The following is a 21,855-nucleotide window of genomic DNA, read 5'->3' on the forward strand; positions in this document are numbered from 1 at the left end:
CCTCAACTCTCTCTGGACCCCTCACTTACACACACACACACACACACACACACACACACACACACACACACACACACACACACACACACACACACACACACACACACACACAACAACAATCACCAATTAATCATAAACTCAGTTTCTGCAGACAAAGAAAAGTCAGGGTTCAAACTTTGAGTTTCCTCCCTGTGAGGTGAGAGTGCTTTCCACTGCACCACCGGCTGAGCTGATTCACTGGATTCACTTCAGTAACCGACAATAAAACGAGTCTGTACAAGAGGAGGAAAGAAGAGAAGTCTGACGAGAGGATAAGTGCAGACCTGGCAACCCAGTGTGTGTGTGTGTGTGTGTGTGTGTGTGTGTGTGTGTGTGTGTGTGTGTGTGTGTGTGTGTGTGTGTTCCTCACAGTCACGTGATTTCTGAGAAACTGTGAGGAACCCGGACAGTTTATTTCCAAACTAGAATCCACAGAGAATTGGAGTAACAATGACTGCATGAGGACAACATGAATGACAGCAGCTTGGATGTAAACATGATGATTACGTGTCTGTGAATGAAGACCAACGGAACAACCAGCTTAACGTGACCAATTTAACTCTGGCGGTGGCTCTGCTCTGGGACCTCCCTCCCCTTCCCCACGCCTGTGGGAAATACAGCACACCTCCCCGCCATCCAAGAGCCGTAAGAGGGAGGGAGAGCGGCTACAAGAACCCCCAGAACAGAGCAAGCATGATTTTCAGTTCAAGTCAGCTTATACGAAGTGCCCGTTACAGCGTGGTTGAGTCTGGACACCTTTACAGGGAAACCCAACAGATCCACATGAGCAGCATGAGCGACTGTGAAAGGAAGAACTCCCTTTACAGGAAGAAACCTTTGCAGAACCAGGCTCAGAGGTGGCGGCTTTCTGCTACTCAAGGGTGGGGTGAGGGGACGGAAAAGAAGGAGATAGACGGACAGGTGGTGAGTCAGAACACGAGGAGGAGCTGGGGAGGAGGTGGGTTACGAGCAGCGTGCAGATGACAGCCAGACGCTCAGGTAGACCGGGGCGTTTAAATACAAGCGCCGTAATCACAATCAGCTGGTCTGGCTGGGCGGGGAACGATCACCTGGCGTGAGGTTGCGTGATAAGGCCTCTAATGCATGAGAGCTCGGCCAGCAGCTTGACTCCGTGCCTGTCTGAACTAACGCTTCGCTCCATTTCAGCCAGGATCACTTTGTCAAATTGTTATTACAATCAGAGCAGGAGAACGGGAATTACAATGACTGCATGATGACAACATGAATTACTACAGCTTGGATGTAAAACATGATGATTACGTGCCTGTGAAATCCTAACCTCAGGTGATTCTCTACAGCAGCACAACTAACCTCAGCATCATACTGTAACGTCGACGAAGGTGAAATGAGGAGAGTTTTGGGATTTCACAATTCCGATTTTATTACAGGCACCCAAACACATCACACACACAGCATCTTCTGCAGCAGCGGGATCCGAAACCACTCCAAGTGTAACATAAACCACAGAACCCGGCCAGAGTAACACAATAAATGCTGAAGAACATCACTGATTATGGCACAACACAACAACAACTGAAGAACATGAACACAATCATGAAAACAACCCCCTCCCAGAACATGTCCCCACATGCCTTTCAGCCATTCCCCCCAGGCCGCCGCTACAAAACTATTTCTGTACAATAAATCCTGCATTGAAGAAGAATCCACCTCAGGGTTACCACTGAATCTGGATCTGTACTCTTCAGACACTGAGACAGTGGAAAAACATCCAAAGAACCCATTTCTTAGAACACAGCCTCAGAGTGGAACTCTGCATGTCAGTAGGGAGAGCGGGGACAGTTGTAACACTTTTTGCTTGAGCAGTGTAACTCGGCTGTTGTTTGTGCTGGAGATCTCAGATTTTGACATGGAGTACCCATATTTGTCTTCTATAAAGTACATTCAGTTGTACTTTTAAGACACCATGACAATTTATGTAAATTATTGTCAAATACAAAGTGGTATGTTGTTACAGCCGACCCCGGTACTGGGGGAGGTTGTAACACTAAAGTTGTTGTGCTTAACAAAGACCCACACTAATATTTATATGCAAGAGCTATGATGAATTTTAAAGAAGGAACAATACAAATCCAAGAACACAGAAATAATGATAAAAATAACTAAAAGTGCAAGTTAAATACAATACAAACATATACTATAAATAAATACATTTAGAAATCACAAAATAAATAAAATAGAGATCTATGGAAAAATCAACAACCTCTCTTGAACCTATTAACCATGTAAACTGCCGTTCCGTTTAATCAGACAGGCGATTGTGGCAAATGTCCCTGTCCTTGCCTGGGCTGCAGGCTTCATGGGCCCAACATCTACATTGCTGATCTCTGCTCCACGCTTCCTTTGGCCATGAATTACCAAAGTGCTCCAAACACACGATGCAGATGTTTTAATCAGCTGAAGAGTCATCATCTGAGATTTAAAAGGCCATATTTGTGTACTTTGAAATCTAGATTGTGTGTTGTTTGGTGTCGCAGCAAAGTGCAGGTGTTAACCAGATCCAGGATGTTGTAGATGCTCGTGGTTTTAGCAGGATTCATCCTCATCCAGGCGTCGCTGGCTGTGTTGATACATTTTTTAAACAGATCATACACGCTACGATCTCGGGGCTGCAATTTGTGACTACAGTGTGGTGGAAATGTGACAAGGATAATGTCATTTTCTTATTAAAAAGTGTTACAACCATCCCCGTCCCAGGCAGCCAAGTAAAAAGCTAACCAGTTTTAGCATTTAGCTTCAAAGCTGGCACGACTGTAACACATCAAACTGAACTAGAGAAACTAGTAATTGCTCTTATGTAAGTGAAAGAACTGCATCTGCAACACAAAGGACACTGTGAAAAAAATATTTAGGGAGAAAATTTTTACTTTCTTGCCTGAAAAATAGTTTTTCTTGTCTAAAACAGAGAGCTTTTACAATAGGGACATGAAACTTCACCTGTGAGCTCACTTTGGAAGTTGGCATGGGCCGTATTGAGGACAGCACCACAGCTCCTTCCTGACTGGTCAAACTGAGAGTGTTACAACTGTCCCTGTGTCACAGCTGTCCCCGGTCTCCACTTAAAAAGTATCCATTGATCTGTCGGATCACTCCAGGTAATAAAGATGGGGATTTAGATTATGGAACAACAAGGAGTGCAGAAAATAATGGACCTCTATCATGATGGGCTCGACTTTCTTTTCAGTCTTTATGTCAGAAATACCAACTTCAAGACGCAAGACACAAAGAAATAATCCATCCACCTCCATTATCACAACTGGAGGAAGTCACCATTTCTGACATTGGAGGGAGAGTTGTATTTCCAAATGTTCTGACTCATTGATGCACACAGGAAGGGGGAGACAGAAAACAGGGCAATACTGCCCCCATGTGGTGGTCTAGGTGGAGGACGTGAGCTGCTTGGTGGGAGACTGAGTCCCAGCAGAATGGAAGCTGCTCCTCTTCTGGAGGCCAGGCTTCCCTTCAGGGATCACTGGAAAAGAGCAAGAGGCCACTGGAGGTCATGACCCCAGAATATGGACCTGATGAGCAGGAAATGACACTTTGGAGTCAGAGGGAACAACAGCTGGATCATATTCATTTATTCTGGGGTCACACACACACACACACACACACACACACACACACACACACACACATATAAACAGGCATATTGAACCCAGAGGACGTCTGCAGCTCCATGTTTCCACCAGTCCACTGACCTCTGACACATCAGGAAAGTTTCTCTACACACGACACAAATCTGACTGACTTCAAAGGACTGAAGCTGCAGAACATTTTTTCTTCTTGTTCATCAACTTGATTTAAATTCTGCAACAAACTATTTTCCAATCCCAGGCAGATTCTCTGAAGCAGACTTGACTTCTTGACTCCAGACCTGGATATGAGAAACAGTGTTCAGGATCCACTGATGGAATCCAGAATCATTTGATTTGGTCAGAAAAGGAGCTTCACTGTTACTGAAGCAAAGCTCTGAAGTCTGTCATTTTTATAAACTGATTCATGGAGTCAAACACCATCTGTCTTTGTCTGGAACAGATCTGCACCCTTGTCACGCACGTGGGATGCAGTCCTGGAGAAGGCCTCAGACAGCAGGGGGTGTAATTTCCCCCTACTGTCTGGAAAACATCAGAAGAGCCAGCAGCCTATTTGACACGTCGCTTCCCATCACGTGACGCGCCTCCTGAGGAAGGTCACCAGATGTGACCGAAACTAGTAGAGGTAACTTTACTCTCACTATCTGTATTTAAAAGAACCTTTTTAGCTACTAAGTAATCGAAGACAGTATGAATCTTTACCAAAAGATCTGCAACCATTTTAACATGGAACTCTCCTGTTAACCAGTGAGTCACATCCAGAGGAACCCTGGTTCGATGCTGGACTCTCACAGCTCTTCACACTGCAGATATTCTGCTGGTTCCTCTGTCACTCACTGCTGGATGAAGCTCTGCTCTCATTTCCAGCTGCAGAGAGATGAGAGGAGATGATCAGAGTCTCTGTGAAGCAGTGAGGACTTCAGTCCTGTTCAGAGCAGCAGTCAGCAGCTCAGAGCTCATGAAGGACCACCACTGTCACACCAACACACTGAGGGGGTCACACTGAAAAGGTCTGGCGGAAACCCTGCTCCAACCATCTACTGACCTCAGAGTCTGCAGGCTGCAGTCTGGACTCTGCTGAAGATCAACCAGCTGCTGCACATCTGGAGCCTGCAGACGGTTGTAACGCAGGTGCAGCTTCTTCAGGTGGGAGGGGTTGGACTTCAGAGCTGAGGCCAGAGAAGAACAGCTGATCCTTGACAACTGCAGCTGCTCAACCTGAATAAAGAGAGAAAGCAGCAGAATCAATGAGGAGGAACCAATCAGATGTGTTGATGGAGAAATGAGCAGCTCCACATTACTGAGTCCTGATCAATGAGCTGTTCTGTTGTTGTGGATCTTCATCACACACATCATCCACATGTCAGCACAACATTCACACTCCTCCTTATGTCCACACACACCAGTCAGCTGCTGCTGAGCTCAGTCCACTCTCTCACTGCAGGATCAGAGTCTCAGATCACAGCTGCTGACAAACATTTCTCCTTCTACAACAGGAACAGACAGTCAACTGCCTCAGAGTCTGCAGACGACAGAGTGACTCTGCAGAAAACCACACAGCTGAGAAACTCCTGAGTCCTGCAGACGGTTCCTACTCAGGTCGAGATGTTCCAGATGGTTCATGAGGGAGGGGTTGGACTTCAGAGCTGAGGCCACAGAAGAACAGCTGATCTCTGACAAACTGCAATTCCACAACCTGAATAAAGAGAAAAAGAAGTGAGATTAGAGGACAGAGTTTGATGTTGAAGTCATTGAGAGCTGAAGAAGGTTCAGACTCAATTCAGGATCAGGACCAATTAGTTGATATCATGAGATACACTGAACTATGAATTAGGGTCCCAGCCCGAGAGCATGGGGGGTGAAGGATACTGTTGGAGTTTCTCAGAGAAACTGAAAAATACACGTGATCCTCGTATAGACTTCATCAAACACGTGAAAGAAAAATAATGAAAAAGTATAAAGCAACATGATCTAGACCAGAATTGTACTGAAATTCATCTTTATGAATGGATCTGTCTGAGATGGCGCGTCCTAAATGGCTCATGATCACAGCAAAACAGGGGATAAGGCTCTGGCTGTCAGGGTGAGTTTGGAAAAACATGCATATTACAACAGCTACAGGAGAAGTTCTCTGACATTTCACTGTATTTTCAAAGGTTTAAAAGTTGGCTTCATGGTGAGATTGTCAACATTTTCTTGTTTTGTTTGTGAAAATACACATTTGCATCAGGTATACTCTGCAGCACAACAAAGAAAAACTTAAAGCTTCAATGTAAAGATTATTTTGTCTCTATTTTACTGCTGCGGCCCACTCAAGATGAAACTGAGCTGGATGTGGCTCCTGAACTAAAACACGTTAGAACCCCCATAAAACTTGCAAACTCCTTAATGCACCTTTTAAAGGTGCATTCAGAGGTTTGCAAGTTTCATGCGAAACAACGGGCCCTGCAGGCCTTACATAACTCCAGCTTAGTGAAACGCTCTCAAACTCTCTTTCAAGTGACAATTTAGCGCTGTTAGCGGTGCTTGCAATAAACATGTCAGGGCACATTCTACTCATCATTGAATATTTGTAACTATTATGGTGGAAAAATAAGTATTTTTAAAGTTGAAAAACTCCTTAATTCACCTTAAGGAACAACTGTTATGGAGTTTAAATAAGATTGCATTTTTTCATGACAAAATTAGACTTTTTTGAGGCACTAACTGATATTCTATACCAGGGGTCGGCAATTAGCGGCCCGCGGGCCAATATGTGCCCGCCGAACCGTTCAATCCGGCCCGCGAGAGGATTCCAACCTGCGCGCGCACAAACCCACGCATTACCCGGGCCCTCCAGCGCACGCACGCACCCCTGTTGGAGTGCGATATCTGTCATTGTGTTGCAATAGACAATCTTTGAAAGATGTGCTGTTTCGTTGTGGTTTCCGGTTTGTCACTGAAATAAAGAGAGTGGCCCCTCGTCTGGTGAACATAGAGCGCAAGGGAGGTGCGCGGCGAGCGGCCGGCGGCGAGCGTTTCCAGGGAAAAAAACACGCGAGCCCGTCGACTTGCACTTCTCATATTCATAAAAGTGTTGAACAGTAAAAACGGTCATAAAAACAAAAAGACACAAAACCCGCACCATCGTCAGGATGCGCCGCTCGGCGCGCGCACACCACACACACACACACACACACACACCACACACACACAGACACCAGAAAGCCGGTTGCACACAGGACTGTGGGACAGACAGAAGAGTCCTGTCCACTGCTGCTGCAGGAGGCGGTGAGTGAGGAGCTGTGATGTTTTCTGCGAGGATGTTCTGTGTTGCATATTTGTTTCCAGCGTGACGCGTCCGCGAATGAATTCACACCAGCGATAAACCGGGCGTCTAAGCGTGGTATGTGTCATTTGTTGCGCGAATGCAGCGCGTGAAATACGACCGCTGACCCACCCCCCCCCCCCCCCCCCCCCCCCCCCCCCCCCCCCCCCCCAGTCCGCTAGCCTGGAGACCCCTTGGCCCGTGACTGAAGTGCCCCCAAAAAAAGTGGCCCGCCGCCAAATGTAATTGGCGACCCCTGTTCTATACGCTATTACGGTCAGTTATTATGTTATTTGCATATAACATTGTCAAAAATTGCAAATGTATTACACTCTTGGCTGGTTATTCAGTTATCGGCTCAGTTTCTACATTTTCAAAGGGTTTTTTTTGCATCAGGCCCATAACATAATAAGTTATTGCATTATTGGTCAAAAGTTATTACGTTATAGGTTCAGGACTTTTATTACGTTATAGTTATGGGCCTATTACATTTAAAAAAGGCAAAATTTATTACATTATGGGTAGTTATTACGTTATGGCTTCTACAGCAAGCTTTGAAATGTGGAGCTGCACACGGCTCTGCCACAGTCACAGGACTAAGACCAGAGAAGAAGCTCTGTTTCTCCTGGAGATCCTCAGTGTGGATCACTCTCAGATCAGCCTGATGTCTGACCTTTAGTGTCAACACTACTTTACTGAAACACACTCAAACACAAAGTCAACTCACTCCAGAGTCTGCAGACGACAGAGTGGACTCTCCAGAAAACCACACAGCTGAGAAACTGCTGAATCCTGCAGAGGGTTCCAGCTCAGGTCCAGATGTTCCAGATGTTTCTGGAGGGAGGGGTTGGACTTCAGAGCTGAGGCCACAGAAGAACAGCTGATCTCTGACAAACTGCAGTCCTGCAACCTGGATAAAGAGAGAAAGAAGTGAGATTAGAGGACAAAGTTTGATGTTGAAGCCATTGAGAGCTGAAGAAGGTTCAGACTGGAAGAGTTTAGAAATGTAAAGTCCAAACAGCTGAAGCCAACAGGAGGAGAAGAGCTCTTTTCACACACATCTCAGATCTCGTGTTGGGAATCATCATTCATCATTCATCAATCATTTATAGAGCATGTAGTGATCAGTAATGATTCATATTTAACCAAGAGAGGTAGTGTTGCACTGAAGACCAGTCTCAGTCTGGAGACCAGGCGTTATGAGGCAGTGTTACTTATTAAATTGTGTGATCACTCTGAAAGAGCCAAGAATCAGACTGCTGTCACATGATTCACCAATGATTTCTGCTTCTGCTCAGTGATCAGTGAGCAGTGAGTCTTCATGTTGACAGACAGAGGCGTCACTAGGTTTTAAGGATTGGGGGCCCAGGAGGTGCACAGGATGTGAGTGAACATAGCGCACGAGCAAAATCTTCACACAAACAGCTAAGAAACACTGAGAAATTTTTATGATTTCAATTTTTTTTAATGCAGTCCAATAACAATGACTTGTATCCAGCTCCTTCCAAACTGCCTCCATAACCTGGTTGAAAACCTCTGCATCAGTAAATAACCTGCTGTGCTGTGTGAGCTCCCTGCTGCTTTAAGGGCCACACTCTATAAAAGCAGCCTGCTGTTAGCTTAGCTGTTAGCCACCAATGAACCAGCGAGTTTTGAACGATTCATTCATCCTCCAACATCACGAGGCGGAACAACGTCTCAGCTTCTGAGATGGTGGAAAGGAGATTTAAATGCTGTGTGTCTTGGACAGAACCAGACAGGCTGTCAGGACACTTGTTTAAAAACTACATTGAATCAGTGTTGAATAAAATGGTTCAGTTAAATTTGATATGGTCTCGGTTTTGACACAGTCTGGACACACCGCGGACTCGGTTTATGTGGTCTGGACTGCAACACTAGAGATAGGTATTAATTATTCAAGAGTAGGATCGAAAACATCACATGACTCCGCCCCTTTTCAGTGGAACTCGCCAATTTGTTGATATCATGAGATACATTGAACTATGAACTAGGGTTCGAGCCTGAGAGCATGGGGGGTGAAGGACACTGTTGGAGTTGCCCACAGAAAATGAAAAACATCCGTGATACTCGTGCGGACTTCACCAAAACACTTGAGGAATTATAAGAAGAAGTTTAAAGCAACATGATGAAGACCAGAATTTCTCCTGAAATTCATCTTTATGATTGGATCTGTCTGAGATGGACACGTACCAAATGGCTCATGATCACATCAAAACGGAGGACAAATAAAGTATTTTCAGGGGTTCTGTGGCAATGAGCTGATAATACAACAATTTTGACCAGAATTTGTCCTGAAATGCATCTTTTACACAGCAAATGTGCCAGTGTTATTTTCTTAGTGTTGGTGTAAATCAACAGGGGTTACTATCACTTTTTACTCATGGGCAGCATCGGCAGTCAAAAAAACACACACAAAACAACACTGTGGCTTCCGTAGCTCTCGTCACACTACCGCCTAGATATAGACATAGATATCTAGTTATAGGCGTAGATACGCGTGAACGCCAAGTAGTACATTCACATTGAACATATATCTGCATATATGGTAAGACATATCCTGCGACACAGGGCTGTCATGGAGGAGTGGCGTGAGCGGACCATGATGAAATACTGGTGAAACTAATGAGTTTTGGACACTATAGGGATGTGCACCGCTGGATTTTGGATCTAAATTTCTCCCGAAGCACTGTTCTGATCAGGAAAGCCTTCTCGGTGAGTATATTGTTGTACTTCATTCTGTAAGCAACGTGAAAACTGCTGAAAACCGAACTTGTCCTTTAAGTTGTCGTTGCACTGTTTTACATTGTCTATTTAAATTCCCTTTCAATTTAGCCGCCAGTATACGCATGCACCAGAGCGACAAAAACACGTCGGACGCCACTTTGAAAAGTAACTGTGTGAAGCTGTCAGGCTGTAGCTCGTCTACAAAGACTTCCAGAGAGTGAAAAACTGGTGGACGGAGAGAGCAGCCTATCAGGAGGAATGAGAAGGTCTGCCGACAGAAGTGAAAGTATCTAATCACTTGGGCGCCGCCCTCGCGTTTCAGAAACAGAAAAAAAGTCAAAATACACTTTGATACCAAATGATCACAGACTGACAATGTATGTACCTCATTTTCTGTAAATAATTTGTAATAAAGGGGCAGATAAACAGTCTGGAGCACGGAAAAGCTCCCTGAGTATGCGTGATTCGGTGTGCATGCATGGAACGCGCACCGTGTGAGTGGGTGAAAGTTCGGATCGCAAAATTAATCGCCGAATGTCATCACAGCGACTTGGGGTGAGCCGAATACTCATTTTAAATGAGTACTCGTTGCAGATAATGCATTTTTTCAGATTCTGAGTACAGCCCGAGCATTGTCAGTCATTATTTGTACTCGTGCTGATGGGAAATCCTCATTGGTCTTTCATTCTGCTCCGTGCTCCACCGAGACGACAGGATCCTTGTGAGAAAAGCAATCAGTGCTGGTAAATTAAAATTCGGTATTTAATTTCTGTCTAGTGTGCATTGTGCCTGAGGAAAACCTTTTAAAGTCGAAACGTCGCGTGACTGTGCACGCTCGGGGTTTTTTTTTTTTTTTGGGGGGGGGGTTAATTTTCGTTTTCCCTCGCGTTTTTTTTTCTTCCTTTTTTCTCTTCTTTTTCACAATAATTTGGGCTTGTGCTCCACCGGGAGGGTGTGATCTGTGGGAGAGAGATGATAACTGGACCGAGGTCCTCTACAATCGGCGCTGCAGCCGCAGACAGGACCAGGAAGCTCAGCAGGGGGGATGAGAGGTTTCCGGGACACCGGGGAGATTCTGGTGGGGATCGTGGTGGGAGGCAGTCCCAAACCAGGAAGGCCTGTTCCTTCCTTGGACTCCAGCTGGAGTCCGGACAACAATTACAGAGAAGCTGTTATGTAAATTCATTCATACACTTAAAATATAGATCCTTTACTCTTGTGACCAAAATATTCAAATCTTTATTCTGAGAGGCTGTTGTGTGAATAAATAATCATTTATATAACTTTAAAAATGTTCATGTTCTGACTGAAATAAAAAAACTTTTAAAGTGTATCATTGAGACTGTTCTGTAAATAGTTTTCAAATAAACAATAAATATAGCTACTTCTGAGCAATCCATATCAATTTCAGGCTTGAAATAGTGTACCTATTTCTGCCCCACCCGATTTCTGGTTAAACCACTCCACTTCCGGTTTAGGCCACACCCCCTCTGAGTACAGATACAGATACCGATAATTTGGTTGGTAAACAGATACAGATACAGATACAGATAGTGGTGAACTTGCTCATCTCTAATAGCGACTGAATATTCAGATATTCGGGACCAGCCCTGGTTCTTTCTTAGATCCATCTTTGAATTCCTTAGTTGTGTACATCTGACAATCAAATATTAACCTGTCTCTCTCTCTTTCTCAGGTGGGGTCAAGCATGGAAACCTTCCTCCAGGAAACTGTCCGCAAACAGCCCTTTCTTCTCGGTGTTGGCGAAAGAAGCCTCCAGGATTTCTACATCATCCTGGACCAGAAGGCCATTCCCTGCAGGATGCAGACCCCAGTTGCTGCCTTTGAGCTCTTCAAGGCGCTTTATACTTTTGCCGTTTCCTATGATGATGCGCTGTCCAGCTTCTTCACCTTCATCCAGACCACCGTGTATGGCATCGACGTTGGCAAAGTGAAAGAGAGTCCCCGGGTAAAAGAAATCAGAGCAAGGCTTCTTCACTGTGAAGTTTGAAGACCCTGCATTTTGATCAGAAATGTACACGTTTCATTTGCAAGGCACACCACACCAGTTGTTCAGTGTTATTTGGACATTTGAGCATGGAATGTATCCCGGAAGGTCTCTGCGCTTGAATTGTGGAGAGTCTGGTTGTTCATTTGTTTTTTATACATATTCTGGTTACAGGGTTGGGAGGGTTACTTTTAAATTGTAATCCGGTACAGTTACAAGTTACTTGTCAAAAAATGTAATCAGTAACTTACTCTAATTACTTCAATCAAAAAGTAATGTACCAGATTACTTTTAGTTACTTTTAGATTACTTCACCACCAAACATAAAAAATAAAGACAGAAACAACGTGTCATCCTCACAGTGTATTGACAACTCCACACAGTAAACAAATGCTGTGAGTGTTCTGAGTGTGCAATTAATACCAACAAGATGACATCCTCTAAACCTACTGAGAATCTGACTTTCTTTCTGACTCAGGATCAGAACCATCAGTCCAGACTGTGTTCCTCTAGTAGTTCTACAGTCCAGCAGCAGAACCAGGAGCCACATTGACAGTGTTAACACACTTTTATTTATACTCAAATGCTTTGTAGCTGTACTGCTGTAGTCACTACAGGATGAGGAGCAGTGTTTTGTGTTCACGTCGGCCTTGCACAGTATTTTTTCAAGAGTTCAGAGTTGATTCATTCCTCAGTGACAGAAGGAAACATGCAGTCTCCAATAATCCTCCATCCAGGCTGAAGATATTATTGCCTCCATCAGATTCTTCTGAGTTCAGCCTGGTGAGGCTGTGGTTCTCAGCAGCAGGTTACTGACAGGTCAGCAGGCTAACAACACTTTAGCTTCACTGTGAGTTCAGGTGTGTTTCATACCTGTAGATGTGTCTTCAGGTTTGATGAGTTCCTGGATGTTGAGAGCATTTTCACAGCTGGGAGACAGAATTTAATTTCTAAAGAGAAGTTCTGGGCCTCTTCTGACTTAAATACAAAATGTCTACGTTTCCAGTCAAAGAATGAGTTTCTCTCTCTAGAGCAGCCATGACTCCAGCAGCAGGCAGTAAAATTCGTGGCAACACGGGTTGTTTCATTCACGGTTAAACAGAGCGAGAGGCTGCTCCAAGACAGCGGTCGATGGTGTCATATCATTTATATATCTACGATGTCTATTGTTTATAGATCTACGGTGTGGTGGTTTGTGCCGTAAAGTGCTGTAAAGTGTTGTAAAGCGTCACAATGTCTGTATACGGCACGGATGTCTGTTGTTGCTGGTCTGTTGTTCCGTCTGATTTTCAAAAGTAATCCCGCTCAGTAATCCGTGTTTTTATCAGAAGTACCTGTAACGAGATTACATATTTTTTGCGTGTACTGTAACGGATTACAGTTACAATTTTTTGTATCCTGATTACGTAACGCCGTTACATGTAATCCCTTACTCCCCAACCCTGTCTGGTTACCAGCGCCACCTATCTTCAGCACACAAAGTTTGTCTTGATCCAGATCCTGTCAGCAGTTCTGAATTCGAGCCTGTGGCTGGACCTTCCACACCACTGAATATGGATCCTCCTGTGAGAGTCACAACACATGTTCCAGTTGAAAAGAAGAACACTCTCGAGTCTCGACATGTGCAGCTCTGTTATTGCTCAAGTTCAAGCCTCAGGTGTTCCAGAGAGTACTGTGCAGTGTCTGGTTGGATCAGTGGAGGAACTGGTTAATCACATCCATGCTCACGCAAAGTTTGTTAATTGTTTGTCTTCTGATACATCTCAAGAAACTTTGGATAGAGTTGAAGGTTGTTTTGATCATTTAGAAAACCCATTTTCATGTCTTAACACAGAATATAAAAGGATGAAGCATTTTGAAGAAAAATGGTATAGTAGAACCTGTCGAGCATGTTCTTGGGGTCCGTTTTGATGTGAGAAGAGATAAAAAAAACAGGCACATACAGGTAAGTTCCAGTCAATGATAAGTTTATATATGAGCCTATCCAGGGCTCTATCTCATCTATGTAACAGTTTCCAAGAAGCAAAACTGCATCAGGACGGATTTTACAGAGATATAAGTGATGGGTCCAACTTTAAAAATCATAGTTTATTTGCTCAGAAAGAACTTGCTCTTCAGATCCAGCTCTACTATGATGACTTTGAAACTTCCAATCCATTGGGTTCAAAAAAGGGATGCACAAGCTTGGATGTGTTTATTTTTTTTGAAAAATATTATCACCAAAGCGCAATTCTGTGTTAATGAATATTCATTTCATTCATTCAGAGGATCTGAAGAAATACGGGTTTGATCCAATTCTGATGCCACTTATTGATGATCTTAAGATTTTGGAGACCGAAGGAATACAATTGCCCTTTTCAGCTACACCTGTGAAGGGTTCAGTCATTCAGGTGACAGGAGACAATTTAGCTCTACACGCACTTTTTGGTTTTGTTGAATCATTCAGTGCGACTTACTGTTGTTATGTTACTAATGTTATGTTTAGCTGAGAAAGTGAATATCAGTCAGTTTTCAGTGAAGATCACTCAGGCTTAACTCTTCGTTCAAAAGACCTTCATGTTGAACAGTTCGTGCCATCCAAGAATCCTGCTTTGAAATCAGCATTTGGTGTCAAACGAGACTGTCCACTCAAATCCCTCCAGTTTTTCCATTCATCAGACAATTACGCTGTTGACATAATGCATGACCTGTTAGAAGGAGTGGTGCAATATGAGATGAAGCTTTTGTTTCAGTATTTGAGCAAAAATTCAATATCCCTGAGTTTATTGTCTGAAAGAATCATCAGCTTTAATTATGGATATACTCAGAGAAAGAACAGGCCAGGTGGGCTTAAGCTGGATGACCACAGCAAAGATCTTGGAAATGCTATCCAGTCATGGTGCCTCCTATGCAATGTCCCACTGATATTTGGAGATTTAGTTAACAGAGAGGACCCATTGGCAATTGTTACTCCTTTTAATTCAAATTGTAAACATTGTGTTTTCACCAACTGTAACTCATGGTATTGACTTGAAGCATTTGATTTTTGAACATCACAAACTTTTTAAATCCATATTTCCGGAGTACAATTTGATTCCAAAACATCACCATATGATCCACTACCCAAGCTGTATCAGAAGAATTGGACCACTCATGCACATTTGGTGCATGCGATTTGAAGGAAAGCATAATGACGTCAAGACATTGTTAAGAACTTCAAAAACATTGCTAAGACACTGGTTAAGAAACATCAGTTTCAGTTAGCATTTCATTTTGAGAACTTTTATTTCCAAAGATTACAGTTTGGTCCTGTTTCTGAAGTCCTGGTCAGCAGCACAGAGGGTGGAGAGGTACTGAATGAGGCTTTTGATGTATCGTCAATTTTCACCACTTCCTGGGTCAAAGACGACGGCACAGAGTTTCAAATTGGAATGCATGTGGTTACTGGAGTTGAAAATGAAATGCCATGTTCAACAGGACTGACAACATAATTGTTAAAGACAACAATGTCTATCACTTGATATGTAAAGTCTCAGATTTTTTTTTGATGATCACTGAAATACATTTGGTATTGAGGAGAAAAATGAGGTTTTCACAATGATCTGTGTAAATGACCTGGTATATTACAGACCTTGTGACAGGCAATTTTCATATGATACTGATTCCCAAGTGTACCTTGTTACATACTGTAATTATATGTGAATTCATGCAGATTGTTAATGTGTGTGATGGCCATTAAATAAGTTTTTTTTAAAGAAGTTTTTTTTACCTTGTGTTTTTGTGACAGGTTTTGTGGGTGGTTGTGGTGGTTCAGGGAGGTGGGTTTATTGGCAGTTAAATTTCACACCCATTGGTGCCGGTGTAACATTTTATAAAAATGACACTAGTGTAGAGTACTATTGACCCTACACACACATTAGCAAGAGTTAGTTTTGAACTCATTGGAGTGTTGAAATAACTAGAGCTGAGTGTAAAAACATTAACACTGGAGTTAGTGTTAAATTAACACTGAAAATAGTGGACGCACATACACACTTTCCTGCGATTAAATTTAGTTCTCTCAGAGCTGATTTAACACTGGCTTTTTGGCTGTGTACAAATGGTTTCGTCTATCTGGGAAGGGTCTATTTGGGACAACACTGTTGTCCATTTTCAGGTTGTAATATATATCCACACATAACATCAGCCCATGCAGACTAAACTTCGACAAGCATCACTCATACAAGACTTCTGAGCCGCCCTGATTTACTTCTGATTGGCAAGCTTTGAAATGTGGAGCTGCACACGGCTCTGCCACAGTCACAGGACTAAAGACCAGAGAAGAAGCTCCGTTTCTCCTGGAGATCCTCAGTGTGGATCACTCTCAGATCAGCCTGATGTCTGACCTTTAGTGTCAACACTACTTTACTGAAACACACTCAAACATGGAGTCTGACCTCAGAGTCTGCAGACGACAGAGTGGACTCTCCAGAAAACCACACAGCTGCTCAACTGCTGAATCCTGCAGAGGGTTCCAACTCAGGTCCAGAAGTTCCAGATGTTTCTGGAGGGAGGGGTTGGACTTCAGAGCTGAGGCCACAGAGGAACAGCTGATCTCTGACAACCTGCACTGACTCAACCTGAATAAAGAGAGAAAGAAGTGAGATTAGAGGACAGAGTTTTTTTGTTGAAGTCATTGAGAGCTGTAGAATAATTTTATAATATTCTTTACATCATGCTTATTATTATGTTATTTACTATTGTTCATGTGTTCATGTAATGCATGTCTCTGTTAGTTATAGTATGCTAGTCGACACAGGCGTAGAAAAGACATGTATCCTTTTTCTGTTCGCCAGCCTGCCATGTTTCATTTTTACGGCAGCCTCTTGGCAGCTGGACAGTTTGTTTTTTCTAAAGTCAAGACTTTAGGTCAATTGTCTCTCTGTCTCCCTCTGGTGCAAATGAAGCTCATTGGATAAGAAATGTGACACTATGATTTGTTGCACAACACCTGGCATTTGGAGACTTGGAGGCTGAGAGGGCCTCCCAAGGGGTCACGGACATTGACCTTTATACGGAGGGGGGAACAATTGTGTCTTGACGAAGACTCAACTAAGACTCAACGAATGGTTTTGAACAATTGTGTCTTGACGAAGAATCAATTGAGAAGCAACAAACTCCCAAGAAATAGTATAAATAGATGGAGCGGAGAGCGATCGGCGCGTCAGTTCTTTGGTCGGTCTGACTGCCAGGAGGTGTTTTTGGAATAAAGTCCTCCTTTTGCATTCTGACTCTGACTCTGCCTGATTTTTCTGAGGAGAACTACGAGGGAAGACTTCAAGAACCAAAATGGATACACTTGAGGATTTTATGTTTTTTCTGGAATATATGTTTGTGGGGTTTTTTGCACCGTGACTGGCCTAGGATACTTTTTAAAATAAATTCCACGACATATTATTGGCGAGCCAGCCAGGAGGAGTAACCGGAGAGGGATTTTTATCTGTGGAGGAGGACCGATTCAGCACACTGTGGCCACAACAATTTGATAAGGTAAGCAGATTAATTTATTCTGTGTCTAAATTTTTTGTGTGCTTATGTCAGGTCTTTGCCCAGGTGAAATCTAAACCGGATTAAATTAATCCAAAAAACCTAATTAAAGTTAAAAAGTGATTTTAAAGATAAAAAAGAAAATTTGATTTAAAAGAAATTCAGAGGGGGAGTTCGGAGTCAGAATGCAAAAAACGACCAAACCGCGTAAGAGTAACGACCATGGTGCTGAAAGAGTCTGCTTGCTAAGGTTCAAAAGGGGCCGCTTGCATGCGCGGACTGTCTTCAGGCTGCTATGTGTCCTGACTTCTGAGGGGGAAGCGACACCGTGGCTAGAGAAGGGTCGGCTAAGTATAAGAGTAGGAGCCGCTTGAGGATAATTCTCCTAAGAGGGGAGTAGGCGCCAGTGTGGAGATGCGGATACTGCTAAGGGTTTGTTAGACAGGAACAACTGTAAATCAATACTTAGATAATGTTCTAAATTTTACATGGAGTAAAATGCATGCAAATTTGCTTGTTTGAATATTAAATACAAAACGCTATGTTTAACACACATTATTTACTCAACTAAATTAAAGAAAAATAATTTAGGCAATTTTAGAAAGATTAAGTACTTTAATATTTTAGTGATCTTTATTAAAACAAGAAAGAATTTTGCAGTTAAGTGATGTTTATTTGGAATAATTAAGGTAACAATTACTCATAATTTTTATGTCTAGATGCTTGCCGAGGTTTTTTTTAAGTAAATAGCACTCGTCACTTTCTGGATGTGAGTGTGTTGTTTCTGTGTAATTTAACCTTAGGGCTGAATGGGTAATCTCTGCCATAAATAACCTCCCAGGAGAGGAGAGAAAGTGTACACAAGAGACTCCAGGAGAGGGTCAAGCACGGACGGATCTGTCCCAACTGCGGTTACCGCCAAAGGTCAATTTGTCAGCTCAGCTGTGAGCTGGACCGCCAAAGCGAATTTTGGGGCTGAAAGGGTGGTTGTAAAACAAAAAACCTTCTGACGCGGAGGAGGTAATTGTGTCTATGTCTGAGAGTGTGTGTAAAAAGAGCAAGTGAGTGTTAGAAAGATGTGAGGAAAGGAGAAGGGGTGACTGTGAGTATGAGACTGTCTGTGAGAGTTTGAAGGAGAGCATGGTAAAATGAGCAGAAACTTTGGCCAAAAAATACATATGTAAATAAAATGCGCATGTAATCATAGGGTATTTTAGCAAAATGATATAAATAGTGTAAATAGACAGAAAAGGAAGACTGACTAAATTGAGAAGGTGGAAAAGTTACAGCAGGTTCGCCTTCAAACGAGACGATTAAAGAGTATTTTAAATACTGCAGCTTTTGTGACGTTAAAGTTATTATGAGACGGTATGGATAATTATAGATAGGAAATTGTATTTGGGATGATGACAGAAACTAAGAGTCAAATTTAGAACCCTATAGTACAGGGCTGCATAAAAGAGTACGCTGAGAATAGAGTCAACCATGAGGGAGTGACTGCTCGTGAGAAGAGGCAGCAGTGATAAGGAGTATTTATTACTCTCCTGAGAACATAGAAGAAATGGAGAGATATTGAGATGCATGAAATAACTTATTATTGGATAGAATGTAGATATAAAAACGAAAACTGAAGTTGAATTGTGGCAAAATCGGCAGGAAATAATTCAGAAAACTGTGGCATTTGACCAGATGTGTTATTCTAACAAGTACAGGGGGAATTCCCCGACGTGCTCTGGACACGGGGATCAGGAGCCACTGGAATGCAGGGGGGTTGGATGCATTATCTTCGCAGCTGAAGTGAAGTACCATCAAGGCGGGCCACTTTGCTGCTAAGTAATCTATTTCAGCACGGAATGGCAGTAAAATCCACGGCTGGATGGTCCGGTCGTTTCACAGAAAGGAAGGTGAGAGTTAGGTAAATCTGCCCAACTGGTGAGAAAGATGCAGAGTGACGGGAGCAAAGAGTTATTGGATGATTATTAGGGGTACGGGTTTCCCATGGATAGGTTCGTATCTCAGTTTAGGCTTATGGTTTCATTTCAGTATGTATTTTTGCATATAGGCACTAAAAAAAAAAGAGAGAGAGAAAAGACTTTAAACGAAATGTATTTTCTTTTCTTTTTGAAGTTTTGAATGTAACTACATGAAGAAAAATACACAGATTTAAATTTAAAAATGCCTCGACAAACTTTTCCTTCTCGTTTTCCTCCACTCCTTCACTCGCCATGGCTTTCTGAAACGGGTGATTTGCGATCTGTAGGTGAGAGCTCCTCTTGCTCCTCTGGCTCAGATTTCACACAGAGGCAGAAGGGGGGTGTGAGAGCCAGTGATTGGACAGCTACTTGCAGGGTGGGGATTTCTTTAGCAGAGTGCTTATTCATGCAGGCAGACAGACATAGGCTGTGTTCGAAACCGCATACTTACGTACTACTCATACTAACTTATTGAGTATGCAGTGTGTTTACACTGGCAGTATGCGATTTTGAGTATGCGAGAAGTTCCCGGATGCATACTGCATTCGCCAGAAATGTTGAGTATACATCGTGTGTTCACTACCATACTGAAATTGCCCAAGATGCAAAGCGACGGACATTTGAATAAACTTTATTCAGTTCACAATGACTGTTTCTTCATGATGTACATTTAGCAAGCTGAGTATGGTTCTACATTTAATCTTCCCTCCATTGTTTGTGCTCGTAGGTATGTCATATTACGAGATTTTGATTGGATTGACAATGATTAAAAATAGTAAAAACAAAAAACAAAAAAAAAAAAAACCCTTACATCTGAGAACTAGTCCATGCTGAAAGCGACCACGATGTACCGAAGACGGCGAGCCGATCTTTGTTGAAGAGCCGAAAAAACTCTCCGTCGGTAAAGCATCATAATTGGCATCATAAGTGGTCCGTTAACGGGACACCGGTCCAAACGGCGACGTTAAGCGAGATATATTGCTGAAAGATTGCCTTCTTGTTTTCAAAGTAAAAGCACAGATTTATCACTGAGGTTGTTTTGCATGAGAAAGGGAAAGGGGTGGTTTATTTTGGTGAAAATAACCGGAAGTGCGTTGCTCACTGCGGCTGGCTTGAATTTCGCTGAATTCGTCCGAACAAAATCATAAACGGCTGATATTCGGACAAATAAACGACACACTCGGGCTCTAAACCACCACTTTGTCGCCTAATTTTAAAAAAAATCTCGATGAAGTTATACATTTGACGAGTTTAGAGCTAAAGTGAAATCAGCTTTAGCAGATCGATTTCTGCTCATGGAAGAAGTGCAATGCATTGTGGGTTATTATGTAGTATGCTGTAGTGTAAACGCTTCGCATACTGTTTGATGGACTGAGTAAGCAGGATGCAGGATGGATAGTAGTATGTAAGGATGTAGTAGACAGTATGCGGTTTCGAACACAGCCCTAGAGATCTGTTCTGCAAGTAGGTGGCCAGCTGTAAGAAATTAATTAATTAAGCAACGACAGACCGTGGTTTATAGGTGAATTGATCTATGTATGGTGTACCGAAGGGTTTGGTTCAAAACCGAGAACCGCAGCATGCCTAATGATTATATTAGAGAACTAGTATTGAGAACAGCAGTTTTAAAAGAAAAGAAATAAATAAATAATTTATTGTACTAATATAAACTACCCCCACAGACACAGAAGCTGTTGGAAAGAGTCATGGGATTTAAAATGGATCAAGAGACAACGGGAGAAGTGAGTCCGGCACAGCTACTTATGACAGCACCCAAAATTTGAAAAGAAATTCTAAAATGTATAGAAAATAGAACAACAGAACTCCCGAAGGGCAAAGTGGCCTCTAGGAGTCTTTGATGAGAAATGTTGTGATGAAATGGCATCGAAGATCAAGCATTATGAAGATGAATTTCAGCAACAGAAGAGAAGAAGATCTGAATAAGAACTGACAAACAAATGGACGGCAATGCAACTTGGAGAACAGTGCAAGCAAGTTGTGACAGTAAATCAAGAGCAAGGAATGCTGCAATGGATTTGGCTGGACGGGCGGAGACAGCTGACACCCGCCGGCCCACAGCTCCTAATAGCTCCACCCACCTATCAAATTCCAAGAAGAGGGATAAGAAGGGGGCTACACAACCAACTACCAGGCAGAGAGATGCCTGCTGGAAAGAAGAGACTCTGCAGACAGTGGAGACAGATGACATTCCAACCACGCTGCAATGAGTTCATCTGTGGTGGCTGGAATAGGATCTGTGAATCCTGCATAGGCCTCTACAGCTATGCCTGATGCTGTAGACCTGACTGAAGACCCATGGCATAAAACCCCATGATCTTTCAAGGTAGATGGAGCCAACAATTTTATGCCAACTACAAGCCAACATAATGTGCAATACCAGACGGGGTATGTGGATTTCCCTGACAAGGAAATGGAAGATTCAAGCACTATGTGCCAACAACCAGAGGGGGAGAAAACCAACAACCCTGATCTACTGGATCAGACAGATGGAGAACTTCAGTCAACTCTCGAAGAAGACGAAGCGCTAATTCTCCAACAAGTGTCACTGGAAGTATGGTCAAGACATAAGACTGATGTGGGTAGAGTCAAATCAGCACAACCCATCAGCATAAGAGTAAAACC

General features: G+C 42.9%; 1 long non-coding RNA gene and 1 pseudogene across 1 annotated transcript; both read right to left on the reverse strand.

The window, feature by feature from the left end:
* Positions 1 to 4,069: 4,069 nt before the first annotated feature.
* Positions 4,070 to 4,535, reverse strand: LOC115381916 (uncharacterized). The gene is made up of 2 exons (XR_003930485.1): positions 4,392 to 4,535; positions 4,070 to 4,125 (listed from the first exon to the last, which is right to left on the reverse strand). It is a non-coding gene; the product is annotated as an uncharacterized LOC115381916 (long non-coding RNA).
* A 189-nt stretch (positions 4,536 to 4,724) lies between these two features.
* The window catches only part of LOC115381166 (NACHT, LRR and PYD domains-containing protein 12-like), a 47,479-nt pseudogene continuing 30,348 nt past the window's right edge, over positions 4,725 to 21,855 (reverse strand).

This window comes from Salarias fasciatus, chromosome 3 (assembly GCF_902148845.1).
Source record: "Salarias fasciatus chromosome 3, fSalaFa1.1, whole genome shotgun sequence".
Lineage (NCBI taxonomy): Eukaryota > Metazoa > Chordata > Actinopteri > Blenniiformes > Blenniidae > Salarias > Salarias fasciatus.